Source organism: Cupressus sempervirens, chromosome 11 (genome assembly GCF_028749045.1).
Source record: "Cupressus sempervirens isolate cs-2001-9-10 chromosome 11, ASM2874904v1, whole genome shotgun sequence".
Classification (NCBI taxonomy): domain Eukaryota; kingdom Viridiplantae; phylum Streptophyta; class Pinopsida; order Cupressales; family Cupressaceae; genus Cupressus; species Cupressus sempervirens.
In genome coordinates, this window is record NC_143128.1 from 766,180,533 (window position 1) to 766,208,476 (window position 27,944).

Here is a 27,944-nt window from a genome sequence, read left to right on the forward strand (position 1 = left end):
TCATTAGATAGGAACTATGAAGCCTTACATCTCTAGAGTCATTACACATTAGTCATTACACATTAGACAGGAACTATGAAGCCTTGCATTTCTTGTTTAATTCTTATATATTATTTTAAAAACATTAAACATAGAAATTAGGCCCTTTGACTTGTACATTGACAAATTGAATTTTATCAAGGTAAGGTTAAGCTTCCTTCCTACCTACACGTGCTTTCACGTGTGTCAATTAAAGTTATATGAAACTTGCAACACTTCCTACCAACAAAAGCATCGATCATCAAAAAGGGAGGGTTGGCTCGGGTCGATGGTTGCATTAGACTTTGTAATTCAACACGTGTGTTATTTATGTTTACAGTGGGCGCCCACGTTGTGCGTAACCGACGTTGACTGTATGTGTCCATAGAACGAGTGGGGTGTATTCCTGGCCTCCTCTATCACCATAACACATTTCAACTCCAAAACTCGTACGCCTTAGTGAAGAAGATTATTTTAGGTGACCTATTCAGTGTGCAACACCATGGATCCTCCCGAGGTGGAAATCCCTTTGTATTTCCTGTGCCCGATATCGATGCAGCTCCTGAAAGACCTCGTCATGCTCTGCACCAGTGCCACCTACGACAGGCAGAGCATTGAGAAGTGGATGTTCGCAATGGTGAATAACACCTGCCCTCTCACAAAGCAACCCCTTCAAAACACCGAGCTCACACCAAACCACACACTGTGCCGCCTCATCCTATAGTGGTGTGTCCTCAACTCCTCAGCGGGCATACAGCGGATATCCACGCCCCAGCTGTCGCTCGATGCTGATCACCTGAATAAGTTAATCACAGACATGAAATCATTCCAATTGAAGGCGTTAAAGAAGCTCAAATGTCTGGCCGGTGAGAGCGAGAGCAACAGGCACCTCATCGCTTCCTCCCCCGCACCGGCTGCCCTGATCTCCATCATTGAAAGCCATTCCATAGAAAGAGAAGAAGAAAAAGGTTGTTGCTATGACGCTTGAGTTGCCTGCGAGGAAGCTTTGGGAATTCTTCACTCTCTTCCTCTGTTAGACAAGACGCTGGACTCAATCGCCACAGCGAAGTGCCTGGCCTCTCTCGTGTTGGGACTAAAAATTGCATGGTTAATTTTGAGTCACATATTGAAAATTTTGAGATTTCAAGCCCTCTAACTGCCCATAAATGCATTTGTACCCGGCTGTACTTTTGAGTCCCATAAGATGTTTAATGTTTCTAACACCTTCCATTCAGCCTATCCACTTGTTTCATGATGATAAACTGACATTCTGAGCCATTCCATGAAGTCTCGTTTTGAGCATTTGTCAAATCTGCATTCACCTATGTCAAACAACAACAAGAGGCTATGTTTGCGATTGAATATCTCGCACCCAAAAATGTTTCAGGACTCACCACTTTAGGAGTGGCTAGTATCCATACCTGAGAACCTATGTTTTATATTTCAGGCCATTTTGAGTTCATTTGACTAGGTTTTGAATCCCTCAAAGTTGGTAGTTTATTCTTTTCACACATTTCTGGGAAGCCATGTTTGACGTGTTATAACTTTTGACCAGTTGACCCGAATGCTAAAATTTCTTTTGTGTTGTATTGTAGACATCAGAGGCTTGTTATGCTTCAAGTTTTAGCCCATGACGAATCTGTTTGATCAATTTTCAAAGGTGATTCCAAACGCACTTTCTATCTTTTACTAGTGTCAACATTTGTAGATTGTTTGGTACCCATGTTCAAGACGTCATAACTTGAGATCCGTGACTGGTAAGATCCAATGGATTGTACCCCTATGTTGTCCTCTAAAAATACTTTAAGTGTTCCAGCTTGTAAGTCATGACGAATCCATTTGTACACTTTTTTTAGGTCCATTCCATTTGCAAAAATCACTTTTCTGTCAGTGCTTCTAGTCTGCAAAATCCAAGTAGCCCACTTTGACTGTTCACCAAATGTGTCATGTTATTCATCATGAGCTCAAAATGCAGATTCATACTCTCCTCATGACAGAGAACCAATGCCTTAGCTTTCGTCTTCCCAATTGTCAATTTACCCAGTTTCTGAAGCCAATTCTGAACCCAATTTAGTGTTTTCTAACCTGTTTTCTTGTAGGAAGTTCTGAAAGGTCAACTTTGACAACGAATATCTTTCGACCCCAAATTTTTCATGAGACGAGATTGAACAGGATGCAAGAATGCAGAATAGAGTCAGTGTACCAGTTTTTAGACCCCGGTCAGAGGTTTGGGTCAATTTTTAAAGCCGGTCAACGGACCTCCTGGCACAAAATTGACAAGTTGCAAATTAATGAAAAGTGAGTTTTTAAGGATCAGTTATTGCTCGAATCGGATTCCAGTCAATCTAAAAAGTTTAATAGATCAATTTAAAGGTTTAGTTGTTTGGAAACAAAAAAAATTTTAGCCAAACACACTCTGGGCCCAACTAACTTCTACAGATTGACTGGAACAAGATTGGAAGTGATATAAGTTCAAGAACTAATTTCTATCAGCGGAAGATAATTGAAAGTTGTTCTGCATTCATGCTTTCCCCAAGTTCAAAGGAAATAGACCACCAAAGTACTTGGAGAGATTGGCATGTTTAGTGGAAGGGGAATGTGGTAGGTTGCCTCTTGTAGTGAAGATGTTTGCCGCATCAATGGCAAACTACAATCTAGAAGAAGAGTGGAAGTTAAAATTGAATGAACTGCTAATTTCAAAGGAGCCCATCTTACAGATCTTCAAGCCAAGGTATGATTCCCTGCCTCGATACCTGAAAGTCTGCTATGCCTACTTTTGTTTCTTTCCCAAAGATTATATGAGTTCCTACGAATGTCTCATTCATTTTTGGTTAGCAGAGGGACTTGTTACTCCATCATATCCCAGAGGAGATGAGATGGACACTGGGATAAGTTGCCTGAGAGAGCTTGCAAATCTATGTTTAGTTGATCTAACTGGACCCCTTGAAAGTTAAAATCCAAGGGAAGTAGTAGTGTAATTTGTATATTGACAATGGTATGCATTTGTTGCTATATGGTTGGCATTATTGCTACATTCAGGTTAAATTTTTCAAATTCAAATGCTCTCTGTCACCACAGTTAGAGCCTCATGCATTTTCAAATAAAGCTGAATAAAAATATCCACGTGTGAAAGAGGATTGCCCTCAAGTGCCAAGAGGAAAAAGCAAAAGCAGTCAATACTAAATTGAATCTCCACGCCATTTTAAAGGAGAGTTCCAACATTAAAGAAAAGCTGAAACAGTGTTAAAAATCAAAGAACCCACACCCAATCTCACACGGAGCAGATAGGAGCTCAAGCAAGTCAAATTGAAAACGCAAGCTGATCCACATCATCGACAAAACCCATTCAAAGGAGAGCAAGGCAATTTCAGGGGGAGTCGATTTTGAAAAAAAGTAGAAGATCACATTTTAAAAAGGATTAGTGTGGATATTTTGAAGGCTGCCCAAGAAGCTTTTAAATACGCTTATCCAAAGAAGGATCACACATGTGAAATAGAAAGGGGGCGTCCATATATAAAAACATTCGTAGTTAAAGTATGGAGGTCATCTTGAGTTAGTAAAGTGACATGTTTAAAAGGGAGAGCAACCCGCAACCAGGCGTTAGAATTAGGCAACAATTTGCATTTTTAAACAAATAAATCTAAAAGCCCGAGCATTTTCAAAGAGGAAATCATTACCAAATGAGGACATCCAGCACAGCAAAAAAGGAGCCTCACGCAAGGAACAGGGGGGCACCCATTATGAAGCCGCAGGGGTAGTCAAAACGCAGGTCAAAGGTAGAAGATGAACGCTGTAAAAGGAAAGCCACCAGCAATTACTGAATGCCATAATAGAGGCAAAGTTCAAATAGCTCTACACACATTAAAACACGATAGTAAGCATGTAAGACCCCACGTGGGTTAAAGAAATATAAATCTTGCCAAAACTAGAGTATCCAGTGCATGGTGGAAAAGAAGTGAAGCCCCACGTCAATTGGAAGCCACAATTTTTTTTTAAAGGGAGACAGCCAACGCAATATAAAGCGGCAGTGTATGAAGTAAACCAGTGGGCAGAGGGAAAAACCAACTGGCACCAAAAGACAACAGGAGCAAACGCAGTATGGAGGGAATGCTAGTCAAAGCTCATGAAAGTTGATGAGACCTATCATGTCCCCTTTTCAAATAATTAAAAAATAATAATCTTTGCTAAGGCAAGCAGGTCCAAGAAAGTGAAGTTTCGGAAAAGGGGGTTAATCTTTGGAAACCGTTGGACTAATAAATGAAAATTATTATTAAAATATGTTTCGTTAACCTCTCTTGGACGTGAGTTATGGTAATGCCCTCTTTTAAGGGGTTTGGAGGCATTTTGGGCAAATTCCAGAACTTGATTTTTGCTCATTCTTTGTTATTCTTCAGAGGCTGCCAAAACCTGTGGAGAAGGAGACCCAAGAACGGGAGTTTGCAGGTTTCCAGGGAGACCCAAAAATGGGAGTTTGCAGGTTTTTAGGAAGGCTAAGGATGGGAGTTTGAAGCCATTCCATGTGCATGCTCATACAGAGTTTTCCTTTGTGCTGAACAGTACAGATTTGTGAGTTTTCGGGTGTGTTTTTTGTATAAGTTTGGTGTTTTCAGTTGGGTATTTCATATCAGTTTGGGTTGCTGCTGTATTTCAGAATTTAAGGTGTTAAAATAGAGCTGAATATATGTATTGGGACGTGATTAAACTTCTGAGATAGATTATTAGTGTTTTTGTGGTGTTTTCGGGCATTTTTGTGTTAATTTCGGGAGCCCGATAAGCATAGTTTTTGTCCTACATTTGAGAACTATTGTGTAAAGGCTATATGGATATGGAAATGTCATTTTTTAGGCTATTATGATGCTGAAATTTCTGTAAAAATGTCCACTTTCAAATTTATTAATAATAGGTGAAGTTGTGAAGCTTTTGGCACAATTTCTAGCATACTCGATTTGGGGTTTTTTGAAAAATTTGGTGGATCTTTGTGATATTAGTTGTTTGATCTTAAAGATATGATTAGAGGTTGGAAATATCATATAAAATCAGAAAAGGGACATTTCAGTGGTATCAGAGCCATGATCTTGCCAGTCTGAGGGTTTGTAGAAGTTTGCATGTCAGTTTTGACAACTACCCAGATCTTGCATTTCAGTTTTGAGAACTACCCAAATCTTGCATGTCATAATTTATGGTTGCATGTTGCTTCTAATCAGCTACATGTCAAAATTTATGGTTGCATGCTACTTCTAATCATTTTCATATTAGTTCTTGGTGAATTTGGTGGTTGTAGAAGTTTGCATGTCAGTTTTGACAACTACCCAGATCTTGCATGTTAGTTTTGACAACTACCCAAATCTTGCATGTCAGTTTTGACAACTACCCAGATCTTGCATATTAGTTTTGACAACTACCCAGATCTTGCATGTCAGTTTTGACAACTACCCAGATCTTGCATGTCATAATTTATGATTGCATGTTGCTTCTAATCAGGTGCATGTCAAAATTTATGGTTGCATGCTACTTCTAATCATTTGCATGTTAGTTCTTGGTGAATTTGGTGGTTGCATATTGCTTCTGATCAATTGCATGTCAAAATCTATGGTTGCATGCTACTTCTAATCATTTGCATGTTAGTTCTTGGTGTTTGAAGAAGTTATATCCTATTGGGGTTACACTCTACTTTATCCAGAATGGACAGGTATAGTACAGAGTCTCAGAGGACACGATATTGGACAATTGATATCCAGAGTCAAAACAGTAGAAAGGATGGTTATTTAGACATTCGAGATAAACTTATGAAAATAAGCCATGACATGTCTGAACAGTTGGTTGAGCACCACCGTATAATGAATGACATGTTTTCCGACCCAGCTAAGGTGGATAAGTTGACTGGATTTCTATTTGGCATATTTTCTTACAGGAAGTTGCATGAGGAGTTTGAGAAACTAGCTGATAGCCAGGTAGAGGTCTCAGATTCTACTCTGAGGTGGTGGTGGGAAAGGATATTACACAGATTGATAGTAACGGTCAACTTGATACTCAGATTGAGACAATTGTTTATAGGTCGTCAAAGGGTGATGCCACAGGTATTCAGGATGGTATAGTTACAACAGGCAATGACTACAATGTAGTGGGTTCAGATGATGATTATGAGGATGTTGTTGTGCAGGATGGTGAAATACCTAGTAGAGATGAGCAAACATTGAGCATTCATGACTTTTCTGAGAAAGAGTACTAGGCACAGTTAGATGCTTCATCACATGAGGTTGAGGCTGGTAGTACTTCACATGATTTGTCCAGCCAGCTGAAGGTGAACAAAGATAGTATTGTGACTTCATTATCTCATCATGACAGGTATGTGGAGTTAGTTGGTATTGGTCATATTACTCAGGTGAGGAGTTTTCTTGAGTTACCAGTTGATTCTAGTTTACGGATATGGACTCGAGATTGTTATATTGGTGTTTGGGATTCAGTTGACTGAAGATCTTTAACACTTTTTGGTAGCAGTGTTTGTTTGGGTGCTATCATGGAGTTGATTAGCAGATTACATGGTGTTGTCTTTTCTTGTGCCAGTATCTTGTCTGATGTTGGTATTAGTTTTTATACACCGATGTTGGGCTTTGTTCATATATCTAGTTGACCATACTTGCTAGAATGTGTTGATGATATTTCATATTTGGCAGTGTGTATAGATGAGTCTCAGGATCATATTGGCATTGATGACATCCAGGAGGATGCAGTGGGTAGTTTTGAAGACTTAGTTTCCTTGGGTATAGAGGAGTTGGACAGCAATGCTAATGTTTTTGATACTCCGTATGTTGATATGAGCTTTAGATTTGATTCACACGATATGGATGGTAATACTCTAGAGACTAGTAACTTTGAGGATACTCTTTTAGACAATGCATCAGAGGAGGTTTGTAGGAGACAGTCAAGCCAGCGCCATCATGTGTCTAATCAGTTGAGAGTTAGTGACCGAGACATTGCTATCACTTGCCAGCATTTCGATGATGCTCGTCAGTTGTTAGCAGTTTATGGATGGGGTTCTCCTACTAGTGATGAGCAGGAAGGAAGTTATCTTTCCTTGACAGAGATCCACTCTTTATGGGAGGCTATTCGGATTTTGAGACAGAATTATATGCAGTTGCTAGCCGACAGAGATTATCTTATGGAGTGGGTAGTACATCATATGATGCATTGTTGGCCAAGGAAGATGAGGTGAGTGAGCTTACTGAGCATCTTGAGGTGACTTCTGAGATTCTTGAGAGTACATAGTTGGCTTTCAAGGAGTCACAGTTTCATTTGGCTAAGGTGACCATGGAGTTAGAGCGACTACATTCTTTGCCTGATTCTATACAGTCACAAGCTGTGGTGTTTGGTGATCCGAGGATGTCCATGGCCAAGATTGTCAGAGACGGTGGAGATGGGGATGCATCCATCCTTGATACTAACATTGGCATTCATTCCCACTAGAGTCAGGTTCAGTTCAGTTGGGTGTTGTAGCTGATTGTTGTATGCCTGACATGGTGGTGGCCTCTAATACTGATGGCACAGAGACTAGAGATGTATCAAAGATCGTGTGTGATGTTGGTGAGTTGACAGTTGGCATGGTTCCTGCTAGTAATACTACTCCTTTGGTGATATCTTTGGAGGTAGTAGTCAGTTCCAACATGGTTAATGATCAATTGCAGTTAGTTTCATCTCGATTACACTCTGAGCCACTGACTGAGATTGGTGCATTCTATCGGCGTTACACTGTGAGGTACGCTCATCAATTTACCTTTGATGACCATGTTGATGAGATTATGATACAGAGATGTACTTTGGTTCCTAGTGCTTATCATTAGTTATGGAATAGTTTGATGCCTCGGGATGAGAGTTGTGATGAGCACAACATGGCGATAGGTCCTGCAGTTGATAGCTTGATAATACATGACTTAGAGCAGGAGTTTTGGAGTGATGCTTCAGTAGGTGTTGTTATTGATTCTACTCCTTTGGCTATGACATCTCCTGACTTAGCTAGTGATCAGTCACAGAGGGTTATATCACTTGTTCATGGTGAGTTGTTGATTGAGGTTGGTTTTTTAATCAACATTATATTGCAGGGTATGTACATCAGTTAGCAATTGATCCTTGTGTTGAGGAGTTGATGGCAGGAAAATTTGGTTTGGGTTCCATTTCTTGTTGTTTATCTTGTGATGGCTTTTCATCATCAAGGGTGCATGGGAGTTATGGTTATGAGACAGTGGCCGATGATCTACAGAGTTGTGTTGACTGCAGGAGTTGTACAGTGTGTGGATTCTCCATACTTGGTATAGTTTCATTTGAGAGCATTCACCATTGTTGTAGAGTTGGATTGTACATTTCGTATAGGCTAGTGGGATGCGTTGATGGTATTTACTGTGTTGGTGGTTTGATTAGTCCACTTTACTTGTGTTTTGATGTTCTAAGAGTTTGTGTCTCATGGGTTTCTGACTGTAAAAGTTGTGATTTTGGAGTTTGGTTGAGCTATAATTGTCAGTTTGATTATGGATTCCTCTTAGTCATATTGCAGAGGATATTGCAGGAGCCTGTGTTAATTGGTAGTAGTATAGTTCATGACTACATTTGGGATCCAGGTGGATTGATTGGTTTATTGTTCAGCCATTGCTTGAGGACAAGCAATGTTTGGGAGGAGAGGACTTTTCATGTCCCCTTTTCAAATAATTAAAAAATAATAATCTTTGCTAAGGCAGGCAGGCCCAAGAAAGTGAAGTTTTGAAAAAGGGGGTTAATCTTTGGAAACCGTTGGACTAATAAATAAAAATTATTATTAAAATATGTTTCATTAACCTCTCTTGGACGTGAGTTATGGTTATGCCCTCTTTTAAGGTGTTTGGAGGCATTTTGGGCAGATTCCAGAACTTGATTTTTGCTCATTCTTTGTTATTCTTCAGAGGCTGCCAAAACCTATGGAGAAGGAGACCCAAGAACGGGAGTTTGCAGGTTTCCAGAGAGACCCAAGAATAGGAGTTTGCAGGTTTCTAGGAAGGCTAAGGACGGGATTTTGAAGCCATTCCATGTGCATGCTCATACAGAGTTTGCCTTTGTGCTGAACAGTGCAGATTTGTGGTTTTCGGGTGTGTTTTTTGTATGAATTTGGTGTTTTCAGTTGGGTATTACATATCAGTTTGGTTTGCTGTTGTATTTCAAAATTTAAGGTGTTAAAATAGAGTTGAATATATGTATTGGGACATGATTAAACTTATGAGATAGATTATTAGTGTTTTTGTGGTGTTTTCGAGCATTTTTGTGTTAATTTCGGGAGCTCGATAAGCATAGTTTTTGTCCTACATTTAAGAATTGTTGTGTAAAGGCTATATGGATATGGAAATGTCATTTTGTAGGCTATTATGCTGCTGAAATTTTTGTATAAATGTCCACTTTCAGATTTATTAATAATAGGTGAAGCTGTGAAGCTTTTGGCACAATTTCTAGCATACCCGATTTGGGGTTTCTTGAGAAATTTGGTGGATCTTTGTGATATTAGTTGTTTGATCTTAAAGATCTGATTAGAGGTTGGAAATATCATATAAAATCAAAAAAGAGACATTTCAGACCCATGCATCGGCAGGGAAATCATGCATAAACCAAGCGAAAGATTTTAAAGAGAAAGGCACCAAGTAGGGCAAACCCATGACACAAAAATGAGAAAAGCTGTAGGAGGAAAGGCTGTGGCAATGCCGAAAGCCAATGAGATAGCATATATCCCACATTACCTATGTAAAGGGATTCTTTGATATTTAAATAGTATTGCACTCAGAAGCAATGTGTTTAAGAAGAAGGTGCTTTTTGAGGAGCATGGCTTGTGGGTGGGCCCAGTCGACAGTTGATGACATGAGCATAATTTTAAACAAACTAACCCCCTTGGTGATGTGGCAAGATTGCAGACTAAACGAGAAGATCGTGACACGTTGCAAAATGCTTGTTGGATAGCCATAGCAACTTGGCGATGATGATGTGGCACCAATGAGGTGGCGTTGACATGGCGTCAGATAAGGTCGCCTGAAAACTCCAAAATCTAGCACCTCACTATGTCACTAGATGAAAATCCTAGAAAAATCTAGGATTTTTGGCTAGTGACATAGTGAATCACTAGAAAACCTCAAAATCTGGTAGGTGTTGTTGTGGGTCTCGCCCAGATGTCTCCGACGAACTAGACGTTGCCAAGTGGCACCCCGTGAGTGTGCAGAGTAGTATGTAAAAATGTGACCAAAATTCGGTGGTGTCGCCGCTGGAAAATGGTGGATTTTTCAGTAAGCGACATAGTGACCTACCAGAAAATCCAAAAATTCAGTGACATGTTGTAACATTGTGGGGCCCACCCAAGATTGATTGGCCTATTGATGATTGACACATTGCACTGCCTAGGTGGTGATGGGAGTTTTAAGAAATATTTTAAATATATTTTTCCATCTGAGCATTCATTGTTCATTTGAAAGTTTGAAAATTTTGTTTTAAAAGGGTGACTTTCTATAGTTCAAACTATGGAAATTTTTTAATTTTTCAAATGCATTTATTTAAATTGATTATTCCTTAAGGAAATGCCTGATTTTCAAACGACCATAACTGGAGTATTTTTATCAAAAATGGATGCTCCAATATACCACTGGAACTAAAAGAATTTGAATTTTCCATTTTTGAAGTCAGTTTGTGTACAGATATTCACCAATTCGTGTTGTAGGTCAATTTGTGTTTTTTGAAATATTGGTAGCAGAACAGGCTGATTTGATCATGAAGCATCAAAATTGGTTAGAGGGTAGTTATGAAGACTATTTGAAGCCAAAATGTGGAAAAAATGACTTTGAGAAGATTGTATTGCATTTTGGAGGCCTTTTAACTATTTTTTGGCTTTTAACCATGATTCAAAATCAGGAATCAAAATCAATTATTCTTTTCATCAAATATTTGAGATATTTTGTGCTTGTAGAGAGGCCTAATGATGAAGATTTGATTCACCAGTTGAGGGGAGAGATTAGAGAGTTATTTTTAACCTATTGAGAAGGTTTTCCAAGTGGACAGATGTCATCTTTAGATCAAATCCGGGAATGAACTCTTCTCCTATATCTTTCTTCCTTCTTCTCTTTTGTGGTTGTTGGCAGTTTGCTTTGGGTAATACCAACAGGGTTCTAGTTTTACTATTGAAACTAGGGTTGTTGATGGTTTTGCTTCCTGTCTATTGAGTTGAGCTCTAGCAGTGAAGGCCACACACCTGTTTATGTGCAGATTTTCATTTCATGTCATGTATTGTCATTTTGAATACTGAAAATTGATGCTAGATCATGTGAATTGTATAGAGTTTCATTTTGTGTTACCAGTCTTTCTAGGGAAAAATACAAAAGGGGATTTACATGAGTTATTTGAGTTCTCTTATTCTGTCTCCTAATTCTTCATGTGTTATTAACTTTAGGATTAAATGGATAATGTTCATTTGATTTAAGATAGCTTGGATGAGTTGTATGTCAGATCTTTGTTGCTTTTGACTCAAGCAGTCAAGTAAATGCTTCATCGTTCTGGTAGGGTTTTTGGGTGCATGAAGGGGATATTGCATAAGGATGGGATTTGGGGATTTCAGTTGACAAACTTGATTGTAATGCAATCTAGTTAGGTCATCTTGTTGGTAACGACTCTATATTTCAATGGATAAGCCATTGATCACTAAATCAAATGCAAGCTGATATGAAGGTTATTTAGACAAATAGTTATTAATCAAAATTAGTTCAGTTTTTCATGTTTTGTAGTGGGCTGAAAGGAATTAACCCGCACTCAACTTGTGAGATTCATAGATTCACATTTAGCTACTATAGATCTGTGTCATGTCATGAGTTATTAGGAGAAATAAGTGTTTTATCTGCTTTGTGAGATTCAAGAATATGTTTTGGACTGGTACCATATTAATTGGATCTAAGGTTCACCCGCCTAGGTTTTGCAGTGCCTAAAGTGAAGGAGTTATGCCTTATAGTTGGCCCAAGACTGCAGTTAGGTGTATCTATCATAGGATGTTGCTAGCCTTAGATGCATTTTTCTTATTTTTAGGTTGTTTTAAAAACTGTTAAATTAGGAGCCAACACCTTAGTGCCATTCTTAATAGAGGTACCTCCAACGCACGCTTTCATTCCACCATGCTCTTACGCTTCATGTCAAGGAAAGGCCTTGACCGACTTGTAATGAATGCCAACAGTGAGATAATTGAAGGGCTTTTGGAAGTGCTGACAGATGAGGTGTGGCACAAGGTGACCATAGCCGCCCTTGAATTGCTCACTACAATTGTCTTCGGCAATCGGCATAGTAGAATGAAATTGATCAAGGCAGGCGCAGTCTCTGTCTCGATTGGATTGCTTCCAGAGCAGACGGCAAAGAGGAAGAACATCTATGAGAGGATTTTATGTCTTTTGGATGTGTTGTGTGAATGTGCAGAAGGAAGGGCTTCCATGGCCAACCACGCAATGGGTATCCCCACTATCGCCAACAAAATAATGAGGATCTCTGACTTGGCAACAAAAAAAGTTGTTCAGATTCTCTGGTTGCTCTGTAAATTCTCTCCTTCAAAGCGAATAATTGATGAAATGTTGCAAATTGGTGCGGTCACAAAATTGTTTTTTCTCCTGCAATGTCCATGCTTGACCAAGACAAGGAGTAAGGTCAATCAGGTACTTAGAATGCATATTATGTGCTGGAATAGTAGATGTTGCCTTTCCACCCTAGAATTTCTAGAGTAATAAGACATCCAAATTCACCAAATTATACATCTGGGATGACTCATCTTTAGTCAAGTAGGAGATATTTTCCACGATATTACTATTAGGATTTAATTGTGTAAATTTTGAGTCAAATTCATTGATCAAGTAATGACTCATCAAATCCATTTCTCATGAAAATGAATTAAAAACTTAACACTCATTAAATCTAAATGATGTTCATAGAGATAAAATACCAAAACTTCCCAAAGATAGACTCATTTTTAACTGTACAAAATGCTCATTAGGCAAAAGCGTTTGTGCTCGCATAATATGCTCATTTTCACCCCTCAAATTCACAAATAAACAGGAACGATTGGGAAAAATTATATATTGAAGCACTCTTGTCTATGGGGACTGGAAAATGGCAAGTACTTTTGAGAAGCTATCTACACTATCTTGATTAAATCTTATTTTCGCTGACCTTAGTCAAAGAATACTGCAGTGGCTTATTTATCTTTGTGAAATGGGAGATTCCTTCGAGCCACATGTCTAATGACTTCCTCGTTTTAACTATTCTCATCAAAATACTGCTCCTATTCTAATTATTAAATTGTTGGTGTAAATTTATGAATGAAAATTGAAAATGAAGGATAATTTAATACATATTTTGTAAACCACCAAGATAAATTTAACAAATTATCTTAGTTTTATTTTATTCAAGAAATAAAATAAATATAATGATTATTTAGAACTATTTTTTTTTTTTATAGATTATTTATATTGATATAGAAATTATTATTTTATAGTTTTCAAAAACTATTTATAATGACTAGATGTACTAATACTTTAATGTTACTTATATTCTAAATACTTTAGACCACTTCTTAAAATGTTCTTTTTTATCCCCATGCTAATAATGACATAATAGGATATGGTAGGGAAATTAAAATCACTATGGTTGAAATAAAGCATAATGGCCATAATAAAAAGCAATAAAGTTCATTTAAGACAAAAAGTTTCATTCAGTTTTCACCCTTCAAATTCACAAATCCAATAGAAACTTTAAAGGAAAATAATTTATTAAATCATTCACTTGGTCAGAATCGCTAAGTAACTTTTGAGAAGCGTCTACACTAATTCATTTAAATATTCTTTTTGTTGACCTTGATCAAAAGACTAATGCAACAACTTAACTGTGTTTGTATAATGTGAATCTCCTTCCAACCACAATTTCAATAACTTCCTCATTTTAACCATTATCATCAAATTAATTTTGAAATTATAGACCCCTATTCTAATTACTAAATTATTAATGTAAACTAATGAACAAAAACTAAAAATAAGGAAAGATGCAATAGGTCTCTTGCAAAGAAAAACGAAAATTTCTAAAAAAATGATCTCATGGACATTTTCAAATAAATAAGTGAATGATTAGTTTTATTTTTATAAGAAATAAATATAACATGATTATTAAGAACAATTTCTTTTAGTTTTCTTAGATTATTTATATTGATATAGAAATTGGTATTATATTATTTTCAAAAGCTTCTTATTATATTATTAGAATATTTTTATAAAAAAAATTATTATCTAATTATTTTAGACTAATATAAATTTAAGAAATATGGAATGAAGATTATTAAAGAGACAAAAAGCTTAAAGAGCTCTCAAGTTAGAAAATAAACAAAGAAAGAGATTAAATAACTAAAGGTAAGGTCTTACAAACCATTTCATAAAATAAGTTTAAGGTGATTGCACTAAATTGAATGAAAAATAATTTGCCCAAACTAATTATTTTAGGTTGGTCTTTGTAAATACTAACATAGCATGATCACATTTTCTATTGTTAAATATAAGAATCCACAATTTGATTATTTTATATATGAACATAATTGTGTTTTATAATGCAATCATATTTTATATTTAATAAAATGTAATTATGTGTTATGATGTATAAACAAAAAAATTATTTAAATTTTAAAAAATTAGCTAAAAACCTATTTGAATTGAATTTTAACTTTAGATAGACTTATTTGATATTTTATTTCATTATATTGTAAATATTTTTATTTACGATTAAAAAGATTGATTAAATTATAAATATTTAATAAAACATATCTATCATTATTTTGTATAGCTGATAAAATATAAAGATGGAGAGGGGGGAGTTAGGGAGGGAGGGAGGAAGAGAGGTGTGTGTCATACCAATATATGTCCATAGTCAAATAATAGCCTATCATTACAAAAAGTTACTACATATGTTATTGAGTTGGACATGTGTATAGTAATAAGATAGGATTTCAATATCAATTAATAATATTGGTTTGCTCATTTATTTATTTTTCCAAGTTATTAGTTTTTCCTTTATAGAAAATATTTATATTTTATGTGTCATTTGAGTAAATATTTTCATTTTTGTAAGGATAAAATTCCCCATTATTATGCTCTCGTGACTAGGTATGTGATGAAGGAATTACTCTTGAATATAGTTATCCATTAGGTGCTATCAATAGCTTTGATGAATATATAATTCTCTAAGAAGTTTATTTTAGTCATCTAACTATGTTCCAATTAAAAAACTCGTGCATTATTCTTTATAATGTTATTTAAGAAATGTAACTATACTTGTTTTTTCATATAATAGTCATTATGACATGACATGACTATTATGAATGTGATTTTTAAATCAATTACAATCCTACAAAGGACCCATGAATCTTAATATGTTTTAGGGAAATCTATTCATGGCCCAATATGCATTGAAATTTTTATCTTTTAAATTGAAATTATTGTCCTCATCAAAAATTGTTGGATTTTTATGTTAAACATAAAATCCTAGATATAAGAGATTTATCAACACCTCTATTTATTATAACTTATGAATGAAATTATCAACTTACATACATAATCCTTCTATGGTACATAGTTTTGACAAAGCTCAAAATTAATGAATTAATTCATATAATGTCTGTCACTTATCTACAAGTACATGTTGATCCTTCCAAAATAACATCTCTCCTTCTCTCCCTCTCTCCCAATACTTCATTAAATCTATTTATATTCTTCTATTTTGTCTCTCCCTCCCTCTCTTCCTTTCTTCCTCTTTATCTCATTGTTTACCCATTTCTCTATCTATTTCTATCTCTTTTCCCTTTTTTTTTTTTGATAGATAATAGGTCTTTTAGACCCAAATAACTAGAATCTTAATTAAACTTTTATTTCAAAAGAAGCTCCTTAGAATGATCTTCATGAACTTCTAAATTAATCTCCTTTTGTTTGTTACCAAATTGATACCTTTATTAGATCTTGCAAATTAAATTGGCTAAGATCACTTTACTAGTATGCATTTATTGTTCAAAATTGCAGATGAACTTCTTTTTAAATATTGATTAGTTAAAGAGGTAATAATCATTTTGCATTTATTGCCAAATGGGAAATAGATTACATGAAATATGGAGCTTTCAATCTTTTCATTTCTTTTTACATTTAATTAAACATGTTATGAAAAAAACTATTGATATTGGAAGTTAGAATCGAAAATTTCATCAAAAGGATGGTTGGGCTTAATAAATTCGATCTTAATGTTTTTGATATCTTCCCACAATCCTACTTGATCCTCCTTCATGAACTAATCAATCCAATTGTTTCCTAGTGGATGTCAGACATGTAGAAAATGCATAAGAAAATCAATGTTTCTTCTCACAATAATCTTCCGTTTATTGAATCTTCTATGATTTTCAGTTAAAAAAAAAGGAAATAATCGAACATTGTTTCTTCCTAGAAGATTTAAATCATAATTGCAATTATGTGGTTTTTGTTGATATTGATGAGTACTTTTTCAAGATCGCCAAGGAACATAATTTTGAATAGACTCCTACATAACAATTATATTCCAAATTTTTTAGCTTCTACAGAATTGATGCAAGAGCATCCTAGGGTAGTTGGCAATCCTGCATGTTGGAGTGTTTTGCCCTTGGAGTTAGATGACTAGGTCAAAGAAGAGCATTACTCATGGCACTCAATCTCTAAAGGTACTCGACATACACTGGGAGATCAAATTATACTACATGGCTCAATTATGCTTGGTTCATGTGTTGATTGAGTAGCTTGATCAATGAAGTGGCTCAGTTTGTGGTGGACTCAATACATACTAGTGCTTGTATGGGCTTGGTTATGCTTGGTGGATTTGTTGATACTCAGAAGTGGTTCTTTTGATGCTCGGTCATGTATTGGTTTCTTCTTTTCTTGAGTTGTTTGTGATCAGTTTCCAATGTGAGCCGACCTTGGCATCTAATTTGGTTGTATGTATTTAAATTTTTTTGTTAGGCAACTTGTAGCTTTAATGTGTATTAAATGCAAGGCTTTATTTAATTAATAACTTACTAGGATGACTTGTGGCTTAGTTGGGTATAAGTAGGGGGGTCTTGTGGAGTCTTAAGCCATAATAATCTAGCTTGGAGAAGAGGATGTGGCAAAGGAGTGAACTTTGAAAAGCTAGTAGTTGTGGCTTGGAAAAAAGGGAGATTTCTTGGTGGGCTTGCAAGAACAAGTTTAGATCTTCCTTGGAGGTTTCTACTAGAGTATGGTTTGTGACTAACTAAGGGGTTTTCCATTGGATCTTGAGGGATCTTTACAAAAATTATTGTAATTGCTATTATATTTGGTCATAACCCGAAAGGCTTTACAGGCGGGCACATTGCATGGAAATAGTTATTTTATGAATAAAATATTGTGAATTGGTAGCAGATCTTGCATGATTGTTGTGTTTTTGTTGTGTGGTTATTTGTTGGGGGCTAGGACATCTCCTTTTGGGAATTTTCTTACCTTGTACTTCATCAAGAATGGACCATGGCATGCTTCCCTTGTTACCAAAAAAAAATTTGATAGCAGCAATTCCTATATTATAGTACCTATAACAGATCCCTCAAAGGTTGTTTGATATAGTGGCCTGTGGAGCTTAATAATAGTTTCCATATTTACTTGAATCCAACGAGCCTATATGAAATGATTTACCCCTATACCCTTTTATAGCTACTTAGAAATGATATTGAATGTCAAGGGTTTGAGAAATTTAATCGCCGGAGGAATACAAAGATGAAGAGTTAAAAGGAGAATAACAAAGAAGAAAAGGGAAGAATATGAAGGGAGAAAATAGCATCTAACCTATTACAAAAATAGATGATGTTAGAGGAAGAATATTAAAAGATGACTTATCAAATTAAAAAATTAGATAAATGGAATAAAACCAAGCAAAGCCAACGAGAAAAGCTAATCACCAACTAAAGAGTAAACTGGAAAGACAAAGCTCAAAGAAAGGAAAAAAAAAAAAAACAAACCAAAAGAAACCAAAAACCAAGATAAAACATAGGACAAAGGAAGAAAGCCCATAACAACAAGGAGCCAAGAGGCTAATGAAAATTTAAGAAAAAACATTTCATGAGACATTGATATCTTTGAACAATTTGTTTTGAAACATAAATGTTTCTTAAAAAAAAATCAAGAGGAGATCGATGTGAGCCAAATGAGGAAAACGAAAGACTAAACTAGACAACAAAAATGAAGAAATAGAGAAGAAATGAATTAGGGGAAAGACACCATCATATAAAGAATCAAAAATAGACTAAAGTTAGCACACACTAAATCTAAGAAAACTGACAAAACAGGTGAATATGCTCTAGAGCAACTAACATAGGACAGATTTGAAAAGATGGAAAGATACTAAGGGGAGAATGGAGGGAGTGAAAACAACAAAGAAGGAAACAATTTGGAAATAGAAGAAAGCTCAAAGAGATGGAGGGAAAACGGACATTAAAAAATCCTTACAAAGCTAGAATTAATACTGAAGTTTAAATGTTAATTATCCTTAATGATAAATGAAGGTTTAGATATTTAGGAAGACAATACGACTAAGATTAGATATTCTCACTATTAATGATCTAAAATTAGTTCTATTAAGGAAAGTCAATACCAACTATAAAATCTAGAATAACAAACCTAAAAACTAATTTAACTTTCATGGAACTGGTATTGAAGTGGTTACTTTAATGACTTTTGATGTAAATAAAGAAAATTAAGAAAAAGTATTAGAGTATCTTAACTAGATGAAATCGAATCTTGTAAAAGTAGGAGGAATATATTCAACTCTTAAAAAAATGAATAAATACCATTACTAATGCCAAATTAAATGTTAAGAGAGATTTATCAAGTAATATAGGTCTAATCTTGAGATGCTAACGGAGAGTTGTAGATCCAAATCTCCCGTTATTTATATTATTCATCTGCTCTTTCCCCATTTCTCCATCTTTTATCTCTTTATATATCTATGTATTTCTCTCCTTTTAGCCTTACTCTTTTATTTTATTTAACATGTTTTTGACGTCCCCCTCGGTTTAGAGAACGAAGAGTAAAATCGAGGTATCACTCACTCGAAGTAAATCATACTTTGGCCTGCTGCATTCATGCGTAAAGCACTTCTCCATTGGACCTTTTCCAATCACCGTAAGAACTGTTTAAGGCAATCTCTGTGTCCTTGAGTCCCCGAGTCCACAGAGCAGGTAGGAGTGTACTAAGCAAACATCACCTTGAAAATGCTTCGTAGCACAAGCTTTTGACCGTGGCACCCTCTATGAGGAGACCGTCATTGATGGAAATGATTTCAGCAGTCATAGACGACCTCACTCTGACAGCCAGCCCGGTATGTGGGTTGACTTTCAACCAAGGATTCATCACCAAAAGAGAGCGTCGGCCCATCGAGGAGGTCGCTGGCTGCATTAGACTTTAGCTTTTGAAAACCTGCCTCATTAATGCCAATGGTAGGCAAGCACGTTGACAATATTACACCCATACGAACGAGTTTATTGCGAGCAACCTCCATTGACCCAATGCGTCCCTAAACGAGTTTATATAAGTGTCTGTAGCCTCCACTATAATCACCACAATACACTTCCAACGCCACGATACCCATCTCTCTACTCTCCGCTCTCTCTGTTATCTGGTGCGTGGAAGCGTATGGATTCCGCAGAGTTAGAAATCCCTTCGTATTTCTTGTGCCCGATATCGATGCAGCTCATGAAAGACCCCGTCACGCTCTGCACCGGTGCGACCTACGACAGGCAGAGCATTGAGAAGTGGATGTTCGCAATGGGGAACAACAGCTGCCCTCTCACAAAGCAAGCCCTTCAAAACTGTGAGCCGACACCCAACCACACACTGCGCCGCCTCATCCAGCACTGGTGCGTTCTCAACCCCTCCACAGGAATCCAGCGGATCGCCACTCCTCGGCCTCCCCTCGATGCAGATCGGCTCAACAAAATACTCCAAGACATGGACTCATTCCAACTGAAAACATTGAAGAAGCTCGGATCAGTGACCAGTGCGAGCGAGAGTAACAGGCGGTTGATCACTTCATCCGCGGCACCGGGTGCCCTAATCTCTATCATTGAAAGCTACAAAGAAGGACGTTGCTGCTACGAAGCGTGCGAGGAAGCTCTGGGAATTCTTTATTCTCTTCCGCTGTTGGACGACACGCTTGACTCGGTTGCCACAAGCAAGTGCGTCGCCTCTCTCACCTCCATTCTTAAGAGAGGCGCCTCCAACGCCCAGTTTCATGCCGCCATCATCTTACAAAAGCTTTCAAAGAAAGGCCTGGGGAGGGTTGTTATGAACGCCAACGGTGACTTGATCGATGGGTTGCTGAAGCTGTTGACAGAACAAATATCGCACCAGGCCACCGTGGCTGCCCTTGAAATGCTCACTGCAGTCGCCTCCGACAACCAGCGCAGTAAAATAGAAGCCATTCAAGCAGAGGCAGTCTCCGTGTTGATCGAATTGCTTCCCGATCAGAATCGCGAGAAAAAGGGCACGTGCGAGAGGATGTTACGTCTTCTCGAAGTGCTGTGCGGATGTGCAGAAGGAAGGGCTGCCTTGGCCGAGCACGCAATGGGTATGGCTGCGCTCTCTAAGAAAATAATGAGAGTCTCCCACGTGGCAACGGAAAAGGCCGTTCGCATCCTCTGGTTGCTCTGTAAATTCTCTCCTTCAAAGCGAGTAATTGATGAGATGTTGCAGATCGGTGCGGTCACCAAACTGTGCTTGCTACTGCACGGTGATTGCTCGGCCAAGACCAAGAGAAAGGTAAAAGATATGCTCAGAGAACATGGAAATGGCTGGAAAAATAGATCTTGCATTTCCTCCGTGAATTTTCCACATTTGTAATATTCATCTTGGACGAAGCGGAGAAATTAAATCCAGTGCTTGAAATCCTACATATTCGTGCAAGGCAACAACTTCCATTAGATTTTCACCCTTCATATGGACAATTCCAATGTAAACAATCGTGAAAAGCAATTTCTTGAAGTTTCCTTGCCCACTGAAAACCGGAAACTAGCTATGGCTGCCGTCTCGTTTCTCCTCACAATATTTATAGCCAATGAACCAATGTCGAAAACATTTTAGGTGTTACACGACTTCATCCTTTTAATCGTCATATTAAAGAAGATATTATACGATTGACTTCTAATTACTAAATTGTTGATGTAAATCTATGAATGAAAACAGAAATGTGTCTCTTACAATAAAAGGTGTACAATTTACTAACTGTAATGTGTTGTTTTGAATTTGTGTTTTGAAATTAAGACCATAAATAATTTTTATTAAAAATATATAAATGTTTTATTTTAAAAAAATGTATTGTGAGATATATATGTGTTTTCAAAATAAAAATTAAAAAGTGGTTTTTAGTTTAGTTTATATTTTAGTGTCAATTTCTTATTTTATAGAGGAGCATAATATTATGTCTTGAGGTCATGATTCAAAAGGTGTGTACACAATTATTCTTCGATTTCAAGCTCTTGGCATGCAAAAATAGGAGGTAGTTGCCACCATTAAAGGATATGAAATTGATTTGGTTGACATTAGTATAACATTTTTTTGTTTCACCTAAGATAATATAACAAAAAGAGGTTTATAAGTAGGAGATATTTTTCCACCACAAGTCAAATTGTGATATTGTTACCACGATTTAATTGTGTATTTTTTGAGTCAAAATAAAAGAGGTTTTCAAAGATCACATGTGTTAAAAGTATGATTAAGGAGAATTTTTAGGCCAAATTTAACTTGGACGAACCCCTCAATTTGTTGAATTGGAAAAATTTTAATAGCCTAGAGATAGACTTTTGGTCTCTTTATGTTAAATCAATTATAAATACTAAGTTAACAAGTATCAAAAATAAGGTCTTCCTCCTTCTAGAGTTCTCGAAAAGTGATAGTGATGTTTTTATGAGGAAATGTAGGCAATACACAATTAAGGGAATTGGCCATAATTACGATGGTTCATCATTTAATTTTTTTGTTTTTATGGTATGTCGGTCTAATAAATAAATAGAAGCTTGAGAAATTCTCTAAGCATTGTGAAAAAATTATACTCTAGGATGGGGAAGATTTTTATCTAAAATGGATTCTACGAATTTGGTGTCCCTTTTAAATAAATAAAAAAATTCAAGAGGTGTTTAGGTAATTTTCTATACCTGCTAACCAATTTTTTTACACTTTCTCATAAACTTTGAGAAACATTCTTTTGTATATATTGCAAAGAATTGAATAGGGTGGTTGGCTAACCAAGTTAATTAAGCTTTTCACATTATTTCCAACGAGAAGGTTGACTATTGGAGAGAAATTCTCAACTAGAAGGTTGACTATTGAAGTGATTTATATCATGAGAAATTGCAGTTATGTGTAAGCTTATTCATGAGGACCATGAAAGATGGTTTCAATTTCATAGGCCTCACTTACATGTGAAATTTTTATCTTTTCATAAAAAAATCGTAGGGATTTTTATCCAATTCCTTTGGTAGATTTCTTGTATTTTCAATGCTATTTTAGTGATTAACATTTGGTATGTCTAAATAATTTGAGATAAATAGAAATTAGAGAAAATATTATTTTTTAAATTGAATAAAGTTAGTCATAAATATTTTCAATTTTTATTTTTCAAAATATAGCTCATAAATCAAACAATTATTTTATACATATTTAAATTTGCTCTAATTTACCTCTATCTTTATCTCTTTACATCAAACTATCTTTTTAATCTCTCTCCATCTCTCCTTTCTAGCTCTCATTTTCTATATATTGAAGAATCTCACCCTCTTCTCCCTTCTTCTCCCTTTATCTATCCTCCTTGTTCTTTCTACATCTCTTTCATATTTTTATTCTCTCTCTTCCTCTCTCTCTCTACATTTTCCCCTTGCTCAATCTATATCACATATTGATCTCTATATTTTCATCTCTCCCTCTCTCCTCAAATTTGTATCATGCATTGATCTTATATTGCTACAAAGTAGCTCTAAAGTAAAGTTCAATAGCTATTATTTAGCTATGAGATCAATATTGGGATGACCTCTTGGGAAGTCCTTGTGTTTTACCTCTTTGAACATCAGCTAGATGTAATAAGTGCCAAATGTTACATTCATTCTTGTAAAAAGCAAGGGCCCGTTTGGTACGGGCATAGGAATGGAGAATAGGCATGTAATATTTGTAAGGAAACTTGGCAACAAAGAATATAACCGTTTCCACATAACCCATAATAAATTTGAAATAAACACGGAATTAAAATCCACATGCAAAAGAATAGACAACATACCCACAAAATTGTGACACAAGATATACCCTGGGAAACCCTCATTGAGGGAAAAAAACCCAGCCTCCAAAAGCATCCATCACCATGTATTATTCAACAAAAATACCATTGCCATACAACCATGGAAGCCTTCATGGCCATAGCCACAACCGAGCAAACTATGTGAACAAGCATGAATCCACACATCCCATGCCATGCTTTCAACCTTCACAAATGCTCCCTTGGCTAACCTGTCAAGCCTTGTCCCGCTTGACTCTTGCCTTTTGTCTTCTCCTTGTCAGTCTCTCACTACAACAACTACCCTTGTGGTTGCTTATATAGTAGCAAGTCCCACAAAACCACCAAGTGGTATTACATAAACCATGTGCTACCTAACCCACTGACCCCACATTTAATATTGGGCATTTAATTCTTTTTTCCAATATTAAATAATTACATGAAATATTATCACAATGTTACAATACAACTCATCAAGAATATTTCATGGGAATCTTTACATGTTGCACGTCCATCTAGGTGGAACATTACATAATAAAATAACAATATTATGCAATGTGTGCAACACCCATTATCTCAACAATATTAGGAATAGGAATGGCTATTCCAATAACAACTATTTTTTGGAATGGGTATAAGCTCATTATAGAGGCAAAACGGGAATAGGTATTCCTATTCCCTATTCCAAGTGACAAACCAAACAGAAAATGGAAAGTATATTCCAACTTTTCTATTCCTATTCTAGCAACCAAACGGGCCCTAAGATCTTATAAATGACTACACACGAAATATAGATCGATAAATTTGACTCAAAACTAGATGAATCGATTGAACTTGCTATAAAAAATATATCATGCTTATCTAACTACTAATTATTAATTTAAAATCATAAATCTATCATTCATTCAATAAATATATCATTCATAAATAATTGTCATTTTACTTTCACAGTCATAAGTTTGACAATTTTTGGTTCGTTGCAATTTGCAGCTTTCAAATGTTGAAGAATAACAGTTTGTATCCTTCACATGTTTCAATTAATTTTTATAAGATTTACGAAACTTTCAAAGCTTACCGGGCAACAAAGAATCCACCCCCAGTACAAAAAAAAAAAGTCAGCGCCTCATGAAGGTCGGCGGTTGCAACGGACCATGTCGTCCGACTAGCGAACGACTAGGCCTCATTTCATGTTGACACTACACCCGGTTGCAACCTCCGTTGACATGGCTCCTCTCTCCTAGCTGGAAACAAGTCTATATAAGCATCTGTGGCCTCTTCTTTCACCACGCCACATTTCAACTCCACAATTGCTTCACCTTGTAGGGAAAACCCAACACTCGGCTCTCCCCATTAATTTGGTGCGTGGAAGCATATATGGATTCTACAGATATAGAAATCCCTTCGTATTTCTTGTGCCCGATATCTATGCAACTGATGAATGACCCCGTGACGCTCTGCACTAGTGCGACTTACGACAAGCAGAGCATTGAGAAGTGGGTGTTCGCAATGGGGAACAACACCTGCCCTCTCACAAAGCAACCCCTTCAAAACACCGACCTCACACCCAACCACACACTGCGTCGTCTCATCCAACACTGGTGCGTTCTCAACTCCTCTGCAAGAGTCCAGCGGATTTCTGCGCCCCGACCGCCGCTCGATGTAGATCGCCTCGATAAATTGTTGCAAGACATGAAATCATTTCAATTGAAAGCGTTGAAGAAGATCAAATCTGTGGCCTATGAGAGCGAGAGCAACATGCGGTTCATCACATCGTCCATTGCGCCGGTTGCCCTAATCTCCATCATTGAAAGCTATTTCGCAGAGAGTGATGAAGAAGAGGGTTGTTGCTACGATTCTGCAATCGCCTGCGAGGAAGCCTTGGGGATTCTTCACTCTCTTCCTTTGTTAGACCAAACGCTCGATTCCATCGCCACACGGAATTGCCTGGCCTCCCTCGCGGCCATTCTCAAGAGAGGCACCTCCAACGCACGCTTTTATTCCACCGTGCTCTTACAGACGGTGTCAAGGAAAGGCCTTGAGCGACTTGTCATGAATGCCAATGGTGAGTTCATTGAAGGACTTTTACAAGTGCTGACAGATGAGGTGTGCCACGAGGCCACCGTGGATGCCCTCCAAATGCTCACTGAAATGGCTTCCAATAGCCGACGCCATAAAATGAAAGCCATCGAGGCAGGGGCAGTCTCTGCCTTGATCGAATTGCTTCCTGACCAGAAAAAAAGAAACTGCAAGAGGATGTTATGCCTTCTTGACGTGTTGTTTGGATGTGCAGAAGGGAGGGCTGCCATGGCGGACCACGCAATGGGCATCCCTGCAGTGTCTAAGAAGATATTGAGAGTTTCCCACGTGGCAACGGAAAAAGCCGTCAGGATTCTCTGGTCTCTCTGTAAATTCTCTCCTTCAAAGCAAGTGATTGATGAAATGTTGCCGATTGGTGCGGTCACTAAACTGTGCTTGCTCCTGGACTGCGAATGCACGGTCAAAACAAAGATTAAGGTAAACGAGGTGCTAAGAATGCATGTTAAGTGCTGAAAAAGCGCACCTTGCATTTCTTCTGTGTAGTGCCTGCCCCTGGTTTGCATTTTGTTATCATTGTTGAACTCTTTTAAAGCTAGTTTCATGTTGATGATCAGTAACATTATTATGAGATTATCAAATATTGTGCTATGGATTCAGTTGATATGTGATGAGATTACTTAGACTCTACATTTCATGTATGTATGATGATTATTTTCAGTGTTTGTAGTTATTAATGATGATTAGTAAGATGATTTATTATCATATGTGTTTTCTTATGGATACTTACCCCATACTTGCATGTGTATGGTGTGCGTGTTTGTTTTGTGTGTTTGCTTTTGTATGGTGTGTCTGATGTGGTTAAAGAAGGGAGTCGTAGTCACCTGCTAGTCGGGATCTACACGATGCACCACTTCCTGCCATTGCCTATTTAGTTTAGTATATATTGTGCTTGTACATGCGTAGTTTTTATGCAGGTTACAGGTATCGGGTATCGACTTCCCTAAATTGCCAAGATGAGCGTACCCTATCACATTATCTCAATGATAAGAGAGGGGAGATAAATTCTCAAGTTCAAATCTCAACCTTTTAAGTCATTTGTTCTAATTGAAAAATTAGGACAAGTATCTGAGTTGAGTACCCTCCGAATGCGTCAGATGATGTAATTCATGATATAAACCCCTTGGTTTCATTTGTATGTATATTGGCTATGATGAGTTTTTCGTATTTTTACCTTTGTGAGTCTTTGGAGTATTTTATATTAATTAAGCCTAATTAAAAGATTTAGTTAATGGTTTAATTTAATAGAAAATTAATATGGTATTTTGATATTTATTTTATTTAATTAATTAAAAAATTAATTAAATAAAATAATTAAATTGGAAGATAAAATTTATAATATTAAATTTAGAATGTGACAATATTTATTTTAATAATAATATATTTGGAGCTCATTTTTAAATAGATGACTAAATAATATTATTATTAAAGCTAATAAATATTTTAACAATAAAGTTTTGGAAAATGAAATTGAAAAGTGGAGATATTAAAGTTAGTGCATGAGACTTAATAAATAAATTAATTAAATTGGAAAGAGTAAAGTAAATTGGAGTTATAAACTTTCATGAGAATTAACATGTGTCAATAACACAGGGGTTAGTACATCAATTAAGCACAAGGTGTTTACAATTCTATGACTCATGAAAAAAGAATTGGAAAAGAACCATGCTTAGTTGGTGACACCTTTCAGCGGTTTCATGAAGCATTCCAAAGGTTTCTTGAGAGCTCTTGATATTCAGGCATTCATAGAAGCTTAAAAGAAAAGCTTAATGGAAGCTACAAGTTTAATGGAAGCTACAAGCTTAATGGAAGCCAGGAGTTACAAAAAAAAAATAGAAGCTTCAAAGCTTACATGCATGGGAGAAGATTCATATGCTCATATATTTTCTACTTGCTTCTATGCTCCTTCTAGCACTTCTAATCACTTGGAGGATTCGATCGGCTTGGATTTTTGGAAGAATTGCGAATGATGGAGAAGGAAGGGATTTTCTATAGACTCTGAGGCATGGCAAATTAGCATCAGTGTCCAGGTGCACTCATGATATTCTCATATTTCCTTTGCACTCTTTCTCTTCTTGTCTTCATCATATCCGTTTTATGTGTCTGAATACTCTCTATGATTGAATCTACTATTTGAAATTGGAATCAAGATATTTTATTTGGTTGAGAAGAAAACAATAGAAAAATCTTAGATCCAATTAAGGAGAAATAACTAGATCTTAATCGGGTTTGGGTTCAAATTTATATTGTGAAATTAGATAGACAAGATTTGAAATTAAAATAGAAATTTTATGGTGAAAATTCGAATGATTAGATGTAATCTTTCTATCAATTATATTTTTAGATGCATATGAACAAACCCTTTTATGGTTAAATTTAGAGAACAATTATTTTAAGAGGAAATTCTTAATTCATCACAAATTGTCCTGTCACTACCTCTTGGATAGACCCGAATTCAGTCATTCATAACTTTTTATCAGGATCGAATT

At 36.4% G+C, this 27,944-nt stretch overlaps 3 pseudogenes; all 3 read left to right on the top strand.

Annotated features, from left to right (window-relative positions):
* The first annotated feature begins 520 nt into the window (after positions 1-520).
* On the top strand, positions 521-12,767 carry LOC149531857 (E3 ubiquitin-protein ligase PUB23-like; annotated as a pseudogene).
* A 6,911-nt stretch (positions 12,768-19,678) lies between these two features.
* On the top strand, positions 19,679-21,254 carry LOC149531858 (E3 ubiquitin-protein ligase PUB23 pseudogene; annotated as a pseudogene).
* Positions 21,255-24,735: 3,481 nt separating this feature from the next.
* LOC149531859 (E3 ubiquitin-protein ligase PUB23 pseudogene) lies at positions 24,736-25,911 on the top strand (annotated as a pseudogene).
* Positions 25,912-27,944: the final 2,033 nt, after the last annotated feature.